Genomic DNA, 21333 nt, shown 5'->3' with positions numbered 1-21333 from the left:
GTTCCAGTGGAATTCTTTTTCAATCTTTTTCTTTCTTCTTCCATTACTGTCCATGAAATAGACTAAACAAAAACCTGTGTTCTCCGTTCGTCCCGAACTCTCATTTTCTGACGATTTAATGCAACTAACATGCATAAAATTTAAATAGTTGTGAAAAAATAGTCGTCAAATGTTAATTAGTTAATAAAGATTATCGCGTCGATCTGTAGATTTCTTCTTTTTATAGTAATCATATTAATCAATGTGTAAATTAGTTTGTAATAAATAAACTTATTGGTATAACCTTGTTCTTTATCTTCTATCCGATTGATAATGATTAGTAATAATAAATAATACTATGTAATAATACTAATAATTTTTTCTTTCTCTCTCTCTCTATCTCTCTCTCTCTCTCTCTCTCTCTCTCGTTCTTTAATTTTAAAACTCTAAACAACCTTGTAGTCGTTTAACCTTGCCTTTTTAGAGATCGCACGTGGTCCATTCTCGAGTTAAAAGGATTATATTCCTTGACTCGAAATTCGAACCGACTATCGCACCTCGTAGGAAACAAGTGTCATAGCGTCTTTGCGGGACGTTGACCCATATTTCGAGGCGAGCACAAAAAGGGTGCGTTCGACTCGCAGTACTCGCCTCCTGCGAGACAAGAATCTGACCGTGTCCTTCCAGGTACCCTTCCAGGTATTCCCGCTCCTCTTCTCTCCAGTAGGATCATAAATTTAAAATCTCCACGAGTTTGGACGTAATATCAGCATTATCAATGATTTTTCAGAAAAACTCTTTTTACCGATTATTTCACCGATTCGTTGTTTTTTGAACGGATTATCACACATTTTTCTTTATTTCTTTATGTCTTTGCGACAGTTATAAATGTGTTGTTTGATTATATAAACATTTTAAATAAGTGAAACGAAATAATCGATATCGATTCTTGAATATATCGCAATAAAATTCGAGAATCTCAAGAAGCGAAAATATCGACCCATGAGACGAGAAAATTGTATCAATTATTTGTTTTTGTCGAGCCCAAATCTCGGTATTGGTATTTTCTCGTCTTGTCTCGCTCGAATGCATCATTAATTGTCCAGCACATTATTCAGCAGAAGCACAGAAGGTATTAAATCGCGGTATAATACAATAATTACTCAATCGGTAGAGGTAATCTGATATATTGATCTGCCAGATCGCCAAATTTTACGTTACTAAATTTCTTTTTGTAGGGTTTCTAAAAAGTATAAGTTTATCAACAAGTGCCAATAACTCGTGAAAACATGATTGAATGAATCAAGAATTTTACACATCGAACTCAACGACGCGCATAGAGAAATTCATTATTATAGGAAATTACTTTTTCATGTTGTGAGTAACCTAGTTCTGTTTCCCGACGAAAATCTTGACAATTTCCTCAATACACAGGAGAAATCTTGTAAGCTCTTTTTTGAGAAAGAATAAAAGAGACTAGAGTCAAAATTCCTTTGGTTGCATTAAAAAAAAAACAGGCTATGGATATGATTGTATACAGATACGATCATAAATCGATTCCAACATTCTTGAACACTTCAGTTCCTTTAACACTTAACCTTCTTGTAAATTCCTCAACCTTGAATGTTATTAATCTTCTTTCTGTTTCACAAAACAGTATGATTCCTAGTTCGTTTATTTCCATGCTTTTCCTTCACAGAATTCATTTTCCTCTCCACTGTCAGAAATGGGTGATTTGTAAACTTATCTTCCTTTGACATTCCTTATAACATTCAATGTTTTTTATGAGGAGAAAATTTTAGGAGAAAATTTTGCGTTTTCTTTCGATAACAAGAATAAGATTATCTTCGAATGTATAAAGAGTATTGAGAGTAGTACATAAAGAATGCCAATCGGTAGGAGAATTGAGGTTACGAACCATTCCAATCTTGAATAATATCATCTCTTCTCCTATTTTTACATTTTCTACTGATAAACAACTATTAAAATTGGAATCTGACACATGTAAATTCATATCGGCGCATCCTAATATTATTTTCACACACGCTGATAAAGATAACATCACGGTCGCCATGGACGAAGACACATATATAAAATGACTACATTATTAGGAGACTCAGACACATATGTATCCATTAAGGTCCTATCAAAAACCACATATGTATCCATAAAGATCCTATCAAAAAATTTACGACAGCTCTAAGATCTATATTTACTAGATGGAAAACGAAAGATTATATTAAGGATTCTAAGTATAGAATGTTTTATTGTAATGATGGATTGCTTCCGACAGTCTATGGATTGCCGAAGATTCATCGGATTGTCCTCTCAGAATTATTGTTTCCTTGATAGGCAATCCGCTATATGCATTACCTACATATTTGCATAACATATTGTTTAAGACAATTCCTAAGGCAGATAGTTATATTAAAAATAGCTTCCAATTAGTTGACAAATTATTATAAAAAGAATATAAGTAGAATAGTTACAGGGATTCTAACTCACGGATACAGCAACCAGCAGAGAGTTCTAGTGTCGCGCGAGTGAGGAAGACAAAGTCACAGATGCTGGATTCGAGGGAGGAGGAAGCGCGTCATCGAGGTCCGTGTTAGAGGGGAAGAGGGAGTTTGTTCCTTCTCTCTTTCACCCATTGCGTTCTGTTTTTAAACTATTGTCCTCTCTCTCCTACTCATTGTAAGATGCAGTTCTCTCTCTTCCTCCCGTTGCGTTCTCTTTTCTTTTCTTCTTTTGCACATGATTTTATTAAATAGATATGGTATTTACGATTTTTTAAAAAATAATATGATTTGGTAATAATTTTAATTTAGCAACTGATAATATGTTTAGCAATACAAATGGCCAAGTATGCTTTCTTATCAAGTAATTCAGTGTGGAGATATGAAGAAGGAATGAGAGACAAAGGATTAAATAATTTTTAACAAAGAGTAATATAATTTTAATATTTATTTATTTAATATTCTCATTTTTCATATAATGCATGGCATACAATATGATCTAAAGCATATGCTATCAATTCACATTCGATATTAGAATTTCTATTATAAATCTTGCACAAAATATTTAGCGTATCAAATTTAGTCATAATGTAATTTTGACGTAAATAAGTTAAAATATCTAAATTTATCGCACTATTCGTACAATGACACGATGAAGATTTGAATTTACACAATCATTATATATTAGGTGTACAAATAAGTTTCCGCCGTTTTTAATCAAAATTAAGCATTTATTGTGAAAGAACGATACATAATGTTTTATTGAAAGTATTGTCCATCGCTAGCCACTACTTTTTGCGTTTGGCACGAATCTTCATTCAATAATGCTTACAATTCCGCGTCTTCCTACACTTTCGGTCTTCCGCTACGTTCTTTGTCTTCGACGTCAAATTCACCGTTCTTAAATTTTTGAAACCATTCACGACAACTTCTCTCACTTAAGGCAGCCTCACCAAATGCTTCTACAAGCAATCGATGAGCCTCAGCTGCAGATTTCTTCAAATTAAAGAAGTAAATCAAAAGTTCCCGCAAATGACGCTTATTCGGCTCAAAACTCGGCATTTTCGTACAAAAAAAAATATATGATGCTGATACAAAATCGCTAGTATTTCAAGATTATGTTGTTGACAGATGTCCAACCTTACAATATATGTTTTACATCAGACAATTTTAACCATAGCTTGCTAGTGGCGCCGTCTTTTGTCAAACGGCGGAAACTTATTTGTACACCTAATAATTTGACACGCATTGATGTTTTCACATACTATAGTTTATCTTTATCGAGATACGATACCAATTTTTCTAAACTTGATGCGAGAAATTTAAACAAATCAATAAAACGTAATTTACATTTATACAAATTTTCTTTTGATCATTTTTGTCTATAATATTATTGATATGTTTCTTAAACGAAATGTATTTTTCTTTTGTTATCGATAATAAATCTATACGTCCTTCGTAAGAGGTGGCTATTTCTTTGATGATGAAATGTGCGTTGTATCCCGATAAATTATGAAAAACTGTGGGAATGCAATGTGAATCTTTGTAATTAAAGTTGCAATTTGAATGCGCGGGGTCTCTATATCGCCCGGTAAGATGGCAATGATCGCGTACCCATGTGTCATCTTTTGAGAACAGTTTCTCACACACATTACAGTACGTAGCACTGTTAAATTTTATTCAATCGTCTTTCGTAAAATCTATCATGGAAACGTTAGCGGATAAGATAGCTTTGACATCATATGCTAAATTTTTTAGTTCCTTGGAGAACTTCATGCTATGCAATCGTTATCGCGACGAAAGATACTTCAACAGCAAGTCATTGTATGAGTTATAAACATAGTACGCTATACTAAAAACCTAATGATATTGATATGTGTAGCTTAATGTTTCCATATCTTCCTTTTCCATCTTTTCCAAAGTGCTTAATGTTTCCATATCTTCCTTTTCCGTTCTTTCCAGGTCGGCATATATGACAAATGGGACGCGTTCCTTTCTACAATAGTTGCTAAAACTTAATCACTTGTTGTCCTCACTGGGCAGTCGGATCGCGCAGTTGTTAAATTTTCCGCAGTCTGTTGTGTGGATCTCTAGTTTTGCGCTAGATCTAAAATAATGTAAGCATCTGGAAAATAACACAAATTTTTATTATTATTTAAAAAAAATGTTGCTGAAAATGTTGCTATTTATAATTTTTTTTCTTTTTTAAATGTATACGAATCTCACAGAAATATATTTTATTCTTCGTTGTTGTAATTTGCGATCTTACAGGGCGAGATAAATCCTTGAGCCATGTAAAATGCCCTGTATTATCGCTGCATGGATCCTGTACGTACAAAAGATTGACGTGTTTGCCTCTCTTTCGGTCAGTGAGCCGTAATGGAAGAATTTCTTTTTGCTCCTCAATGTAGTATACGTCAATTGAGATGTTATTCTGATTTTCAAATTTTCTTATTTGATTCATTGGGAACATAATGTCTATTAGATTTAATACCGTTGTATAATGAGGATAGGAAGACGATTTGTGTTACTTCTAGCTGGATGTAGAGCGGCAATGATCAGGCAAAACATGCATTGTCCATGCATCCATCGCACGTTAACTACCTCTCTTCATTTTAATTTCTCGCGAGATTTCGATGCGACATTCCGCGTGCAACGGATTGTACTTGTTTACGTTTACAGTTAAATTCAGGATGCGCAATAGCGTCCACCCGCTATCGTGTTTCTGAAATTCCTTCAGCGATGTCAGGATAGGCTCGATCACGCACGACGCGTACTATTCTTGCAAATCGGACGAACGGAAAACTCATAGTTTCTCATGCTCATACTTTTATTAACACGTTTATCATCCGATACAAATTCATCATTAAGCACTGTGTTTATCTTAATATTATCATGTTTCTGAATAACACTTTTCAGCACTATCTCTCTCGCAACTTTAAGGAATTGGCGAGGTTTGATGTGTCCAGAGTGTTATCACGGCACCGGTCAATATACGGTTTTCGAACGCTGTTCAATCTCGCTCCATCGAAGTCCCGCGCTATACTCGACACCCACTTGCACAAAACGCTCGCGCACAGTATCTTTCAAATTTTTGAATCTTGCGATACGAACGATCAACGATTGTTTAATACCAATCGATAATCGCGGACGTTTAGCGCGACTCTGTTCGTCTGAATCTAGCGATTCGATGAAATTATCGCAACGTTTTTCCCACGCAAGAAACTCTTCTCGCATATATAAGCGGCTTACGCTATGAGATCACGCTCCGTTTGATCCATATTAAAATGTACTGTTTTTCACTAAAATATAATTTTCACACAGTCACTAAAAAGTATAATTTTTACACAGTTGCGTTAAATGTCTTTCACATTGTATTAGGTGTTGGAATTAATTCGTAGCGTTTTTTAATGAAAGAATGTTATTTATTTCACATGAGCATTAAAAAATACATTAATGAAAGTACTTCCCATCACTTGTAAAACGCTACGAATTAATTCCAACACCTAATACAAATAGGACATAGATTGCATGGTAATATTTGATACAGCGGATCTCGGTATTCCTTCCAATACATATCGTCAATATGTACGAATATATATTGTCTAATAACATGTGCGAAATTGACGAACAACGTGAAGACGTAAAAATATATCATGCATTCTTATGATGAGCAAAAAAAACTTGTCACGATCTGAAGAATGGTTTAAAGTATATAAATAATAAAAGTACATGACGCACATCCCATTTGCTCCAAAGGATTGATTTTAGCTCGCGTTATCGAACGACTTGTTATTTTACCATTACTAACAATGTCACTGTCACTGTCACTTTCATAACACATGTCCGCGATATCATAAGCTGATTCTGATTCTGATTGTGATTCTTCTTCATCAATAATCATTATAAATTCATCTTCTAAATCAATTTCTAATTCTTCTTGAACTTCATGTTCTGCTTCTATTTCTACATCTTCTTGAACTTCATGTTTTGCTTCTACATCTTCGTATTCCATCTTGAATAAAACTTGAAAAACAAATTTTGGAAAATTTGTAGATTCGTGTGTATGTATTCTCTTAAACCTTTCAGTTTCATTACTGATAGCGTGTAGATCTCTCCATTTTTATATGCAGAGGATAGGAATTGCATTTTTGTGAACATTCTTTTTTCCATTATCGAATTTTTTTATTTTTGTATGCCTCTAAGTGATTCATAGTATGGTCTAATAACTTCTACATCGATAACTAAGATATATATAAATTCCACATTTTTGACAAAAGACTAGGTGGAAATGGGATATTGATGATACATTATTTTCATGAACAGATATACTTTATTGTTGTTGGCGTCGATCTTTTAAATAAAGAAAAAGATTCGATATCATTAAAGTGCATTCTTAATACATGTGTCATTGTGCATTAAGCTTAATGACAGTTACATTAAAAATTAACTTGCATATTTTTTAAGATAAGTAAAATTCTAGATTGGATACATTATTTAAAACTCATTTTGACAAAACGATAATGGGAACAGACAGACTTTATTGTCGTTGGCGTCGATCCCCTTACATAAAAAAGTTTGATATGGTCAAAATGCATTGTTAGTACATGTAGCATTGCATTTATTTTAACGTAGGTTTGATGACAATTACATTGAAAATATTAACTCACATATTTCCAGAGTTAAGTAAAATTTTAGATTGAATACACTGTCTGAAAAAAGTGAAGGAGGAAACATATATAAAGAGAACTCTAATGCATCAGTCTCTTAGCTTCTACTGCAGTTATCGCACTTTAATTGAAAATTGTGAGTTTCCGCTATTCTGTACAAAATGAGTACAAATAAATAATATTGCTCGTCCATGGTGCATTTACTTCGTGAAGAGAGAATTTGGATTTCGAAACGCTTATTCGCAACGATACATGATATGCCAAACATGGGAGATAGCAGATACTACATGAAAAGTCCCGGGATTTATAATGAAAACAAGTTTTTTGTGCAAAGTTATATTTATTCCTCAACATAGTTACCTTCGAGGGCGATACACTTGGTATAGGGATTTTCCAACATTTCGATGCCCTTTCTGTAGTACGAAACGTCCAAGCCTTCGAAATACGCCTCGGTTTCCGCGATGACTTCCTCATTCGATGTGAATCTCTTTCCCTGGAGCCACCGCTTGAGGTTTGGGAACAGATAATAGTTGCTGGGGGTCAAGTCTGGAGAATACGGTGGGTGAGCAACCAATTCGAATCGTAATTGGTCCAATTTGACCATCGCTTTCAACGACGTGTGTGACGGTATCGTGATGGTACAGAACTTTCTTCTTCGCCATATGGGGCCGTTTTTTTCTTTATTTCGTCGTTCAGTTTGTCCAATAACGCTGCATAATACTCTCCCGTAATTGTTCTTCCCTTCTGCAGGTAACCGATGAAGATTATGCCATGCGCATCCCAAAAAACGGAGACCATAACCTTCCCGGCCGAGCGTTGGTCTTTTGGCCGCTTTGGTCGGCTTTCGTGGCTTTTCAGCCACTCTGCAGACTGTCTATTGGACTCAGGCGTATAGTAATGGACCCACGTTTCATCCATCGTCACAAAACGTCGAAAAAAGTTCGCTCGATTATGCAACAACGCCAAACCGATCGTTGAATCATCAACGCGCTGCTGTTTTTGATCGATGGTCAGCAAACGCGGCATCCATCGTGCCGATAGCTTTTTCATCTCCAAAACATCGTGCAAAATGTATCCCGCCCGTTCTTTTGAGATGCCCACGGCCTCAGTTAACTCGCGCAACTTCATTTTACGATCACTCAAAACGATTCGATGCACTTGCTTTGCGATTTCCATATTCGTAACCTCTTTTGGCCTTCCAGAGCGAGGTGCGTCTTCGGTGCTTGTACGACCCAATTCACTAAACCACCGATAAACTGTTGTTCTCGAAGGAGCAGATGTGGGATAACATTTCTGCAACCATTTCAATGATTGTTCAGAAGTTTTTCCCATCAAAAAACAATGTTTGATCAATGTTGAAGATGCGATATTCCTGTTTTTCAATTTTTTTTACGAAGGCGAAAGTAACGCCACTTAAACGACTGTGACTTGTAAACGAATGAACGAAATGTCATGAAACTTCATACATAAACTAGTGACAGATGAATCTCTCGAAATGAATCATGTTCATTTTCTAGTGTCACCACCTATTGAAAAATCCCGGGACTTTTCAGCCCATGTAGTATATAATGCAACAAATTTTTTAATTTATCCGCAGAAAATTTCGATTTATTAATGCGAAAAAGAATATTTCTATATGAGTATGTTGACTGCGTCGAAAAGTTGGAAGAAGCTGAGTTACCATCACGCGAATCTTTTTATAGTTCGTTGACAGGTGATATCGTATCCGAAAGCGATTATGCGTACGCCGTGAATGTATGGTAGATTCTCTACTCAAACTCAAATTGGTGAATATAGCGACCTGTACTTAAAAAACAGATGTATTGCCCGACATTTTTGAAAATTTTCAGGATAGTTGCATCACGAGTTATGAATTCGATCCTGCGCTTTATTATACACTACCGGATTTTACATGGGACGCGATGTTGAAATATTCGAACATATTCGCGTCAATTTCGAACTTCTTACCGACATTGACATGATTCTATTCATCGAACATGGTATATGTGGCGGTCTGAGTCAATGTTCAAATAGGTATGGGCAGGCCAACAACAAGTACATATACAGTAGTCGTACAGTAATTTTTTTTACATGGAGGGAGCGAGGGAGAGTGTGGGACTTGCACCCACTAAAAGTGTCTTTACCTTGGCGTTAGTCGGGGAGACCGGGGCTCGCGTGCAGCATTCTATCCGGCCTTCCGCGCCACGCTTGCGCTCTATCCTTGGGAGGGAAGAAGCCTCGTTGTGGCACAAGGTAACTCCTCCACCACCCTCCGCCCTTTGAAAATCTCCCGGGTCGTTGCTCGGGAGTTGTGCTAGCGAGGGGGAACATCACCTCCTTCTCTCCCCGCCCTATTGTGAAGAGCAGAGATACCCTGCTCGCAAGACGGCCCCCATCTTCCCCCTTGTGCGGTGGGGGAAGGACACTGTACTTAGCGAGGGTGGCAGGGAGCGGACCCTGCCGCCCAACACACACGTCGAGAATCCTGGGGAGGACAATCGCAGCGAACAGAAGGCTCAGTAAAACTGATTGCTATCCTTCCCCATCCATCGCTGTCATAACATCCTCAGATTCTCACTTGACGCGGACATCGTGGCCCGAGGTGGGAACCTTGCATTCGATCCCCCATCTACAAAACTAATAGAGGTTCGTCCAGCGGGCAATTGTCGCCCGCCGAGCCTCGCAACCTGCCGCCTGTCGAAGTCCGCGCCGTCCGTGCGCGCGCCGAGAGAGTTTCTCGCCGGCGTGCTCGCACCTTCCAATCTCTTGCCACGAGGAATCTTGGAACCGCGCGGGGGCTCCCCGCCTCGCCCTGTCTCCCCTACGCTGGAAGGGAGCGACCAGAGATGTACCATCCGCAGCGTTCTCATTGGGAGTGTTCCGCCCATTCGTCTCGCGCTTTCGTTCAGCAGTCTCCTTGTGTGTCATTACCTCCTCGTAAGAAAAGGCCGTCTTTCACGATTTCTTATTTCGGAGCATGATCCGTATCAATCCCCGAAGCGAGAGTTCCTTGCCGATCACCGCGACCAGGGCTCGGCGCGCGTCTTCTTTTCGAGGGCATACCTCCAGAGTATGCTTCGCCGAATCCCAGTCGGCCGCATAGTGATGGCACACTGCTGTGGGCTCCTTCCCTATACGACACAGGTACTCACCGAAGTATCCATGTCCAATGAACACCTGTGGCCTATAGGACAGTCCGTCCCACGCTCTGTGGGCCTACAGGCTTCTATAGGTTGGACGCGAGGACCTCGGTAGTCCGAGTGTTATAGCCCCTGGGATCCGCTAGGCGGAGTACTCAGCGACCGTACGCACGGTGCCTCTCTTGGGTCTTGATGGCGTTCACGATCCCCGGGGTAGGGGCGATTATTCCTGATCGCCCGAACGCGGGAGTAAGCCTTCCTCTGCGCGCTGGTCTTCAGGTCGGCCGACAACCCCCGCTAGGAGCGCGGCCGCCGCGAGAGACACCATCCTATATGCGCGAGCAAGGCGGAGAACGAGCTTTTTCTGTACGGAGTACAGCGCCGTATATGATACAAGACATGACGGCGCTCGCGTACACGGAATCATCTGGACCATCCAGGCATCAAGCAGGCAAGCGCGTCCGTCATTCTGCCCACTCTAGGGGCCAATGCAGCGAAGTGTTCGCTAAAACTCCATCGGTCGTCAAGAGTGAGTCCCAGATATTTAATCGTGGGAGTCATCCTGACGCGGACCGTCTCTACAAGGAAGAGACTTCCCGCACTTCCCGTTATGCGTACAGTAGTAAAACAAGGCGGGTTCTAACCCATGGGGTTAGAGAGGAGCGTGGGGCGCGGGGGGTACGTAGAAGCGAGGAAGGAAGGAAGGCGCAAGAAAGATCCCGGCATTATCGATGTTTATGTTAATATAGAACCCTAGTCGAGTGATTATGTAAATATGACATTCCGCTATGTGTTCCTTATTTTTTTCGTCATCTAGCACCGCTGCGGACCATCACCGTTGACCATCGCCACCGTCACCCTATCACCCTCTCCAAAAATTATGTGTTGACATCTTTCCCGCCGCGTTGTATTTTCTTGCACGCAAAAATTTTATTATACGTTTTTATTTAATGATTTAAAGAGAAAACGCTTAATACAGTCGTGACAGTAATGTCAAGTGCGAAGCGGTCGACGCGGTAATTTAGCAGCGCGGAAATAAGAAGGAAAGAAGGAAATGAATAGATGCAAAGTCCAAATAATATAATTTACATATATTTTTTTGCACTCCACATAAAAAATTTTATTATAATAAAAAATAAAAAAAATTTTAATTACAAAAAAATAACAAAATGGAAATAAAAAATAAAAAAAATTTTAATTAAAAAAAATATAAATGAAAATTAAAAATTTGAAAAATATATGGTATTGAGATGCCATCGTTTCTATAAAACAAAAAGCATTACATTAGCATACAAGAAGAGAAATTCACATATAATATACATTTATGATACTTACAATCTTCCAATCTTCCGGTTCCGGATCGGGCTCATACGGTCGGAGGCTGAATAGTTCAGCTAGGAAGAAGTCACCTTCCTCCCATATGTCCACTTATTCCTTCCGGTCCCGCTGTCTTTCAGCTCGTACCATCTGCCAATTGATGATATTTATAAACCCTCTTATTTTGACGAGGTACATCCTGAAAAATGGATTACAAAGTAAATTTAAAAGAAGTATTATAAAAAGTGAATTAGAAAATAAATCTACTTATTATACTTACCGAGGGGATGATTTGTACACCCACCTCATTCCGCAACTGCAGTCTGACCTGCGGCTCGTTATCGACCATAAGATACTGGAAAAAAGAAAAGTAAAAAGACATTAGAAGCACAAATTCATTAAAATATTTAATACAAATAAAAAGAAAAAACTCTTTACTCCCTCAACGGGATACTCGTAACAGATCTCAATTAAATCCCGTAAGTACTCATTGCCGTCGTTATAGTTGTTATAAAAAATATGGAGAAAAGTCGAATAGAAATTTTTTCTAAAAAATTACAATAGTATCACTTTCATTTCCACTATCACCCAATTAATAAACGTGCAAAAGTATTCTACCATTTAGCGTTAATGGTAAAGTACTATTGCACGTTGGGAAAAAAAATCATTCACGTTGCAATGTATTAAGTTCTTCGTACAGCTCTTCGTGTCTTAGTCGAGCGCGCAGGCAAGATTCAAGAAAGACTGACGCTGAGAAGCATCTTTTGCCATAGCGAAGCTATCTAGGATACATTTGCGTTATATGAAACACTTAAGATCATAAAATGTTTGTAGATTATAGAATTATAGAACTCTAGATGTCACCAAAAAATGTGTAGGTAACAAGGGCTCGCATATTAGAGAAAGATAGAGCGCGCGACGATGTCGGAGCACATAACGTGCTATGAGTGAAGAAAAGATTGAAGAATGAATCAATAGAATATAAATCTCCTTTTTTTTTATGACACAGTTTTTTCAATACAGTTTTTACTAGCGCGTTGAGACAAAGGATGGGGAGTAGGGAAGATCGAGGCTAATAGATTTATTTTTCAGTTTCGAATTTTTACTGACAAAATTAAGAGAGACTTATCGAAAAAATGAATTCCACCAGTTACTACATACATTTGATTACCTAATAATATTTAAATAATAAGGGGAAATTGATAACTAATATGAAAAAAAATGCATTCTTCTAATGAAAATTCCATCTGATTCAACTAGTCCCGGGACCGAGATAATTCTCGACTAAGATTATTAAAATAAAGATTAATGTATTTTAATCTACATCTTTGACTACATATTAATAAAACTTTTATAAAAATATATTTCAAACACAAACATTTTGTAGCATCGCTTTACAGGGCAAACAATACATTTTTTTGGAAAATTTGTTTATTTTGTGCAAAAACACGTCGAATAAGCCTTTTCGAGATTGGACATGAGGGAATCTAAACTTATAACATTTACCACTGAGGAAAATCTCTTTAAAGAAATAAAATTTTGAGTAAGTATCATAAGAGTCGTCACTAAATAAGTCATATAGTTCCATGCTGTGGTTAGTCTATTCCCATCCGTTTATTTTTTAAAAACATTAATAAACAATATACGAGACATATAAATAATAGAGATACATAAATAAAAAAACTGTTGGACTTCATTAAATAAGAACTACACTTACTATCTAAGTAGAAATCAAATATCACAGACAATCATATACGATAGTAAAACAAAAACTTTAAGAATAAAAATATTTATTACGTACTATATGTGTACAATTTTTTAAAATTGTAGCATAACTTCTATCATAGATGTTCTTAACAAGATGTCAGAGCAGACTTAGCGGTAGTCGCTGCTGCGTGCTCAGACACGTTTACGCATGTCTCGCATGTTTTATTTTTAATATAGCCTCGATTATTCTACTTATCTCTATATTCAATTGACCCCGGTCTCCCCTAAATGAAAATACATATGTAATAATGTGAACGAAATTTTGTTTTATTCACATCTTATCATTGGTTTTCGTATAATATTAAAAATTAAAACTGATAGTTCATAATCGACAAACTGATGTCCATTGAAGATGTTACTATCACGTATAGCGTTCTTAGACGCAATGTTGGAGAATCGTGTATACTTGACATCAACCGTATCGACGAGTCGAACTAATCGTTCGAACGTTACACCCATCAAAGTCAAACATACGCGTAGCATCGTTCAGCGTGCAAAACACTGACGATTAGCGGTCCAACACTTATAAAATTATCCTTGTATTCGTTTCGAAGCATCTTGTAAATATTCTATCGCTGTTGGTAGAGGCTCTTCCACATTTCGATAGACAGCGACAGTTCGTGTCCGCGATGATCTCCCAGGGCGATCTCCACATAACTCGGTGGGCCAACGTTGATTCTAATTTCCAAAAATTTGTAGCTCGTATTCGTCAGATAGTAACGTCTGCTCAGTAAATGCTCCGCACGATGCTCCGTATGTACTGTGTACATACATAATGTTAAAAAAATGTTTCTTTTGTGTTAAAACTTACATGTTATATTCCTTCTTTACATCGTACGATGTACTGCTCTCTTTATCGAAGTAAATTTTTTCAACCGTTCGTATAAGCGGGTATCGCAAGATTGATTGCATCCGCGTAAATTGTGACGTATATATAGTACTACTTCTGAAATCGAAGAGGGAAGGTAGGTTTTCCCTTCTTTCCAAGAATTTCGAACGTGTCGCGACACGTTTTATCATGTCTTTCTACATATTTTCTTTGTCACGAGTTTATAATATGTATGTATACGCACATACGTTTATACATACGTTCACACATACGTTTATACATACGTTTATATATACGTTTATACATACATTTATATGTACATTCATATATACGTTTATACATGTATTATAAAGGAAGGGAAAAGAAATACGTAATAAATACGTTAACATGTTTTTATTTAAAAAATTCTTTTGCAACCACCAGTTATATATTTTCAATACATTTTGTAACGCGCAATTTTTAACATGTTGTCCGCATAGTATAGTATTAAATTAGATAAAAATTCCATGTCTTCGTAAAGGTCTCTGCCAAGGTCTCGATGTACACGCATTCTCGTCCAGAAACAAATTCCATAGCTATGTTCGTTTCTCGCGTCCCTTGACGTACACGATAGTATCATCTTCAAATACAGCCGTTGTAATCAGGCGTTTCGCCTCGTTGTATGGGATCATCTCGTCCTCCTATTGCAATCTATGATGATAAGCAATCAACCAGGAAGCGCAAGCCTGTCGGATCTTGTCAAAAATTTCCATGACACGGGACTCATAAAAATGTAATGCGTGAGAACGGCCCTCAGTTTCAACACTGCCACTTCCTTCACGATAAATTTCTTGTTAACGATGAATCCTTGCAGATCCACGAATGTTGGCACAGGCATGTTGAGAAGACTGAAGTCGATTGCGATGTATCGTAGATTTTATATCATGTCAGAGGTGCATTTAAGTGATTTTGCACACAACATTGGTCAATGAATTATACTGAATTACGCGATCGTATATGATGAGACAATAAGCTGTTGTATTTGCGGGCACATTTTCCTTGCAGTCAAATTCTATGCGTAAATCCACAGTGGCACTCTTGATGGATTCATTTCGTCGCAAGCAATCAATGATCACAAAAGGCCCTTTCTCGATAAATGAGAGCACGTTGAGTAGTGTTTCGAAACAATCAATTCCATAATATACTCTACGAAAACGTGCGTATATCAAATAGAACGGCGTATCTCTTTTTGTCAAAATCCAGATTTAAATCGTCATACAGATAAAACGTTGAATTTAGATAAAGTTTCACGTTACTCAAATTACAATCGTCGATCACGCTAACATCTCGTGACATGATATTCTTTCGACCGGTCTGCAGAACAAAAATAACATATCTCTTAGTAATAGGCTTCTCAAGTTGAATCGCCGTTTTGACAGCCCATGAATGCTTGATTGTATTCTATAACAGAGGATACTCGTACCACGAGTGAAAACTTATGCTCAGATAACGACCGCTTTCCAATACTTGAAATATTGATAATTTATTAATCTCATTATTTGAGGATATCCGCTGTACTTTAAATAATTCAACCTTAGACTCCGTCACAGGATTTCCCATCAAGCAACTGTAATGTCGTTGCGCGCTCGTATTAAAATAAATTCGTGGCGAGCGTTGACGATCAGGCATTTGTAACGTTCACAAAAGCCCAACAGCATGTTAAGCGGCACGCAAAAATTAAAGTGTCCTTCCTCCATGTCGAATCTAGAGTTTCATCCAGCATTCAGTGCAATCAAAGCTTTATCGTACGTCATTGATACGTAATTCTTAAGCTAGTTATGCCCACGTTTCGGTTAATCTCTACACCGTTGAGTTTCATATCGAATTTCATCAAACATGAACGCAACGCAATTATTTACAAGCGTTGTTGGCATCTGGTCATTTTTCTTTTTCACTGTCAATTTTCCTTCGACGTAGAGAAAACTTTCGCATGGTAACATGTACAAATCCTATTACTGTATAGGTATTCTCATCTCGTCGCTGTACCCGAATGTTGTATTAGTGAACGGTTATACGTGTGAGTCTCAATCTTGATGATGCGATCGTAAAAGATCGACTCACCAGTAATATTCAAGATATCAATCATCCCAAAAGTTGCGCACCGCGAATCCCAAAGATTGTAAAAGTTTAACGTTCGACGCGTCGAGCTTCTTGCTGATGTAGTTGGAGTGAGTGTTATCGAGCGATGATGTTACCGACTTTGGAAAGAATGGGTTACTTCTCTGCGTGCGCTCCGCTCTATTCAATACGAGCATGTCTTACGCTCGCGTTACCGCTATCGTTGTCGCACGTGCAATCTGACGATGATCTCCTTTCCGCGAAAATCGAGCAATCATCCGTTCGAGCAATCGTCCAGTTGACGACGCGTATCGTTAGATCCGTAATGCTCCATGCGGTGATCGACAAGTAAATGATATCTCTCTGATATCTTATATCCTCGGCGAAAATTCGTGTATCGTGTGCGCGCTTTTGCCATTGCTGTATGCGCTCTTGATCACGTTACACTCTACATGGATAACATTTACGTTCATTATGTTGATCGACATGATCGATTCGTGTCATCTTCGCAGTCGCAGTATACGCTTCGACGAGAATCCCAGCAGCGATCCAATGCTGTTAGGCTTGCCAAAGTTTATTCTGTATGCACATTTAATCTCGCATCTCATTGTAGTTTGCGCGGAGCGTAATCGGATATTCTCCACCCTCACCATTATCATTATCGGTGTCATCGGTGTCATTGTTGTTGTTGTTATCACCACGCATTCGTCAACGGTTTCAAGCGCGTCGCATTGCGGATGTAAAATCGTACGTTTCAAAAATTCATTTATGTCTCGCACTTCATACGAACTCTCGGTATTGTAAATTCTGCGTCGTTTTTGCCAAAACAAAATTTATTGTTCGATTCGTTTACATTCGGTATCGTGTGACAAGTCTCAAAAATTGCCAAACTAAGCTTGTAATCGCCGTCACTCAAATCTATGGAGGGAAAGTAGTTCGTCGCGAGGACGATGGTCTTTCCTCTCAGCGTAAGTGTCTCAGCAATATGAAAAACGTTCGATTAATACTGAGATTTCATAGCACCTCGACGAGCTTTTTAAATTCACGCCCGTCTACCGTTTGTAGAAATCGCAGACACACCTGTCCACATAAGCTGTAATCGTACGTTTGATAGGACATGCGATTGTACTCTATCATCGTAGCATCGTTCCCGAAATATCGCAGTTCCTTGGGCGATCAAAGATTACCGAAACTGTTGCTCTTCGCGTATGCTAACCAGTGAGTATTAGGCCCCGTCGCAGATTCACAATACCGCTTTCGTTTCGGCCCGCGCCGCTCGTTTATGCGCTAAAGCGTTACGCATAAAAACACCTCTAAAGTACGATATGCGCATACGTCTCGCGAGCACGTCCAATTGTACGTTGGTAATTGCCAGGCATTTTTATCGTCTCTTTGGCATTTTTTTTTCGCTGTTACATCCTCCGCGTTTATAGGAACTGAGATACAGTCAGCGTCCATATTTGTGCGGAGCGAGATACAATCCGCGGCCCTGTTCCATCGCGCGGTCGTGACGTTGCAGCTTCTCGAGCTGACGTCGCGCGGCTTTGCTATATACAATATTTACCGATTTCGCCACACTGGCCGCTCAGCCAATCAAGGAGCCCAACATTGACAGAAAAGGTAACGCATCGCTTCGGAAGCATTCTGCCGTTGAAAGTATCCGCTTTTTTGTTGTTTTTTTCTCGTTGTTGTCGTTTCTTCTTCGATTTCATGCTCATACCGACATTCGCTACAGTCTTTTATCTTAGGTGTGGGACCATCGATGTGCGTCCCCTGCCACGGCTGATTGTAGTCGGCTCGTCGCAGCGACGATATGTTCGAACCTCCGAATTCGCCTTCACGTGTTCAGGAAGCTTGTCCCACACGTAATCAATATAGTCACCGTACACGCGTTAAAGTATGACCTTCGGTATATACTGCAGTTGTTCGGTGCTCAAGTCCTGAATGTCGAAAGGATGACACAGCGCGAGATATATTTTGCTACTGTGCGATTCATAGATTCGAGTGCCTTTAGTTGTTCGAGAGCGCGTAGCCTTTAGTGTAAGCATGAAATTCGTGCTGCAACTGCTGACGATACGCGTCACGAACTGCGACGCGAAATCGCGAATGATGGGAGGCAGCGTGGAGAAGCGCAAGCACGGCGAAATGCTGCCGAGTACTATACGCGCAATCATTTGCGGCCCATCGAATTGTAGTAAAACCAATGTTCTCATAAGTTTACTCGAAAGCCCGAACGGCGTACGTTTCTAGAACGTGTATGTCTACTCGAAATCGTTGCAACAGCCAAAGTATCGATATCTCGAAAATTTGTTTACCTCTATCGACAAAATCGGCTACTTTACGTTCTCCAACAACAGCGACGTCGTTCCATCGAGCGAGGTGCGCCCAAATTCTATTTTTATCTTTGATGACATGATATGCGACAAGCAGGATGCGGTGAGAGAATACTTTTCGATGGGTCGCCACGCGAACGTCGACTGCTTCTATCTCTGTTGTACGCGAGGATACCAAACATCTGATACGCGGCAACGCGAACCTGCTGATCCTGTTTAAACAGGACGATACTAACTTGAAACACGTTTACAACAATCAATGCGAACTGACATGTACGACAAATTTTGTTCCGCGACTCTTGGCAGCAAAAATATGATTTCTAGTGATAGACAAAGACAGTATGCTCACAAATGGACGATACAGAAGAAGATTTAACGAGTTCGCGATACCGTAATGTGACCAGTCGTTGCCAATACTTAGCCAGAGACGAACATGGCAGATGTGTGCGAGCGTGAAAAAGTTGCGAAGAAGATCGAGAAGTCGAGCGAATCGATCCGCAAGAAACATCGCGCTCTAAAGACCGGTAGAATCGAGGAGGACATCGCGTTGAACAGACATTTTAAACATCTTATCGAGCCACTGCGACTTTTCGTTGACAGCCCCAACGTGCGCGCGACAAAAAAAGAATCGCGCGACGAAGATCCAGCGTCTGCCTCTAAACGTGCAAGAAAGGAGAAAGAGGAACAAAAGGAAGGACAAGAAGCAAGCGAGATGTTCGAACGTTCTATGACTATAAATCCAATAATCGATCGCACGATCGAGTACAACCGATAATTTCCAAAAAATCGTACTGACAATAGAATCATTGGAAAACGTTTTCGAAACTACGGAAGATCCGCTAGCGACAAAGGTTCAAAATCAGTTGCAAACGTCAGAAGGTTGAGAGGCATTATGAGCTGGCTTGGGCCCGCTGGGTCAAAAGCACGTCGAGGGGAGCGCTAGATAAAGAGAGCGGTATAGATTACGTGTATGGCGTTTACCTACACCTACACAAAGATAAGCTAATCTTTGGCAATAAACGTTTCGACGTGGATGACGCGGACAACATAATTATTGACGGCGTACAATACGCCGGTACACCCGATCTTTACGAGTTGATTTTCAAGAGAATTCCCGATGATGCCTTCTACACGGAAAACGATATGCACAAGTACAAGAGCATGCTGTTGGTGATGAACGCGCACAAACACAAGTACCATTCGCAAGGTCGATTATTGAGCAACAGAGGATACAAGTACAAACACGTAATCGCGCCGTTGATGTCAGTAACACCCAAGAAACAGAAAAAAAAATCTGGAAAGGAATTACCTCATACAATGACATTGAACGACAACGCGATCGATTACTGGAATGATTCCAATGAGCTGAAGGATCGTCTACGATTGCTCGACGCTTCGCACCGAGCGGGCAACAACGCTCACGAGATACTGTCGATCATCGAGGAACTTCGCGAAGCTGGTCTTATTATAAATTAAATCACGTCTCCATGAAACGAGTCAGTTGAGTGACATCATTCAGCGAAAAAAAATACATTATTTTTTTGTACCCTGTGTATCACGCGTCGAATCATGAAAAAGAAATCTGATAAAGGAGAGAAAAAATTAGCTTCGAGAAAAATCGACTCGTTGAGGAATTGCACGCTCCTGCGAGAAGAAATTTTCCGTGAAGGCGCGTCATAGTTCGGGGATACGAAGTTCTATGGCAGGCTGATATCGTTGAGATGCACCCATACTCAGGCTTCAACAGAAGCCACAACTACATACTAACCGTCATCGATGTGTTGAGCAAATACGCATGGACCATATCACTCAAGAGCAAGAGTGGAAGCGAGATGGCTAATGCTATTGCTGAGATCGTTCAAGAAAGTAGAAGATGTCCGAAAAATTTATAAACCGATATGGGAAAAGAGTTTTACAACGCCGATGTGCAGAAAATCTTGAAAAAACATGATGTTAATTACTATTCCACGTATTCGACGTTGAAAGCGTCAGGGGTCGAGCGGTTCAATCGCATGCTCAAGAACGACATGTGGAAGATGTTTACGCTCAACGGTAATTACAAATGGGTCGACGAGCTGCCGCGTCTCATGTCAGATTACAACGCTCGCAAGCGTCACACCATCGGCATGCAACCTGCCGACATAACACTCGCGATCGCCGAAAGACTCTTGGGCACAGTGTACAGCGCGATAAAAATCGCGGGTCCTGCAAAATTTAAAGTAGACAATTCGGTACGCGTGAGCAAGTACAAGATGATTTTTTAGAAGGATTACACACCAAATTGGACCACCGAGGTATTTACAATCGTTAGGATGATCGTACCAATCCTGTAACCTATTTACTCGAGGTTTATCGCGGAAAATCCGTCGCAAGAGTGTTCTACGAGCACGAGTTGCACCGCACTACTCATTCGGACGTGTATCTCGTGGAGAAAGTACTGCGCAGGAAAGGAGACAAGGTATATACGTCAAGTAGGTGGGATTCGATCGCATAATTCATGGATACACAAAAACAATGTTATTATTAATAAGATTTTGATTCATATATTTTATTTCTATATATAAAAAATGTATCAATATAAGTACATAAACGTATATTTTTATTATTTTCCATTCATCTTCGTCTTGCAGTATACAGACATATATATATATATATATATATATACTGTATGAAAATATAAAAAAT

This window comes from Acromyrmex echinatior, chromosome 7 (genome assembly GCF_024713525.1).
Source record: "Acromyrmex echinatior isolate Ae372 chromosome 7, ASM2471352v2, whole genome shotgun sequence".
Lineage (NCBI taxonomy): Eukaryota > Metazoa > Arthropoda > Insecta > Hymenoptera > Formicidae > Acromyrmex > Acromyrmex echinatior.
This window is presented reverse-complemented; position numbering follows the sequence as displayed.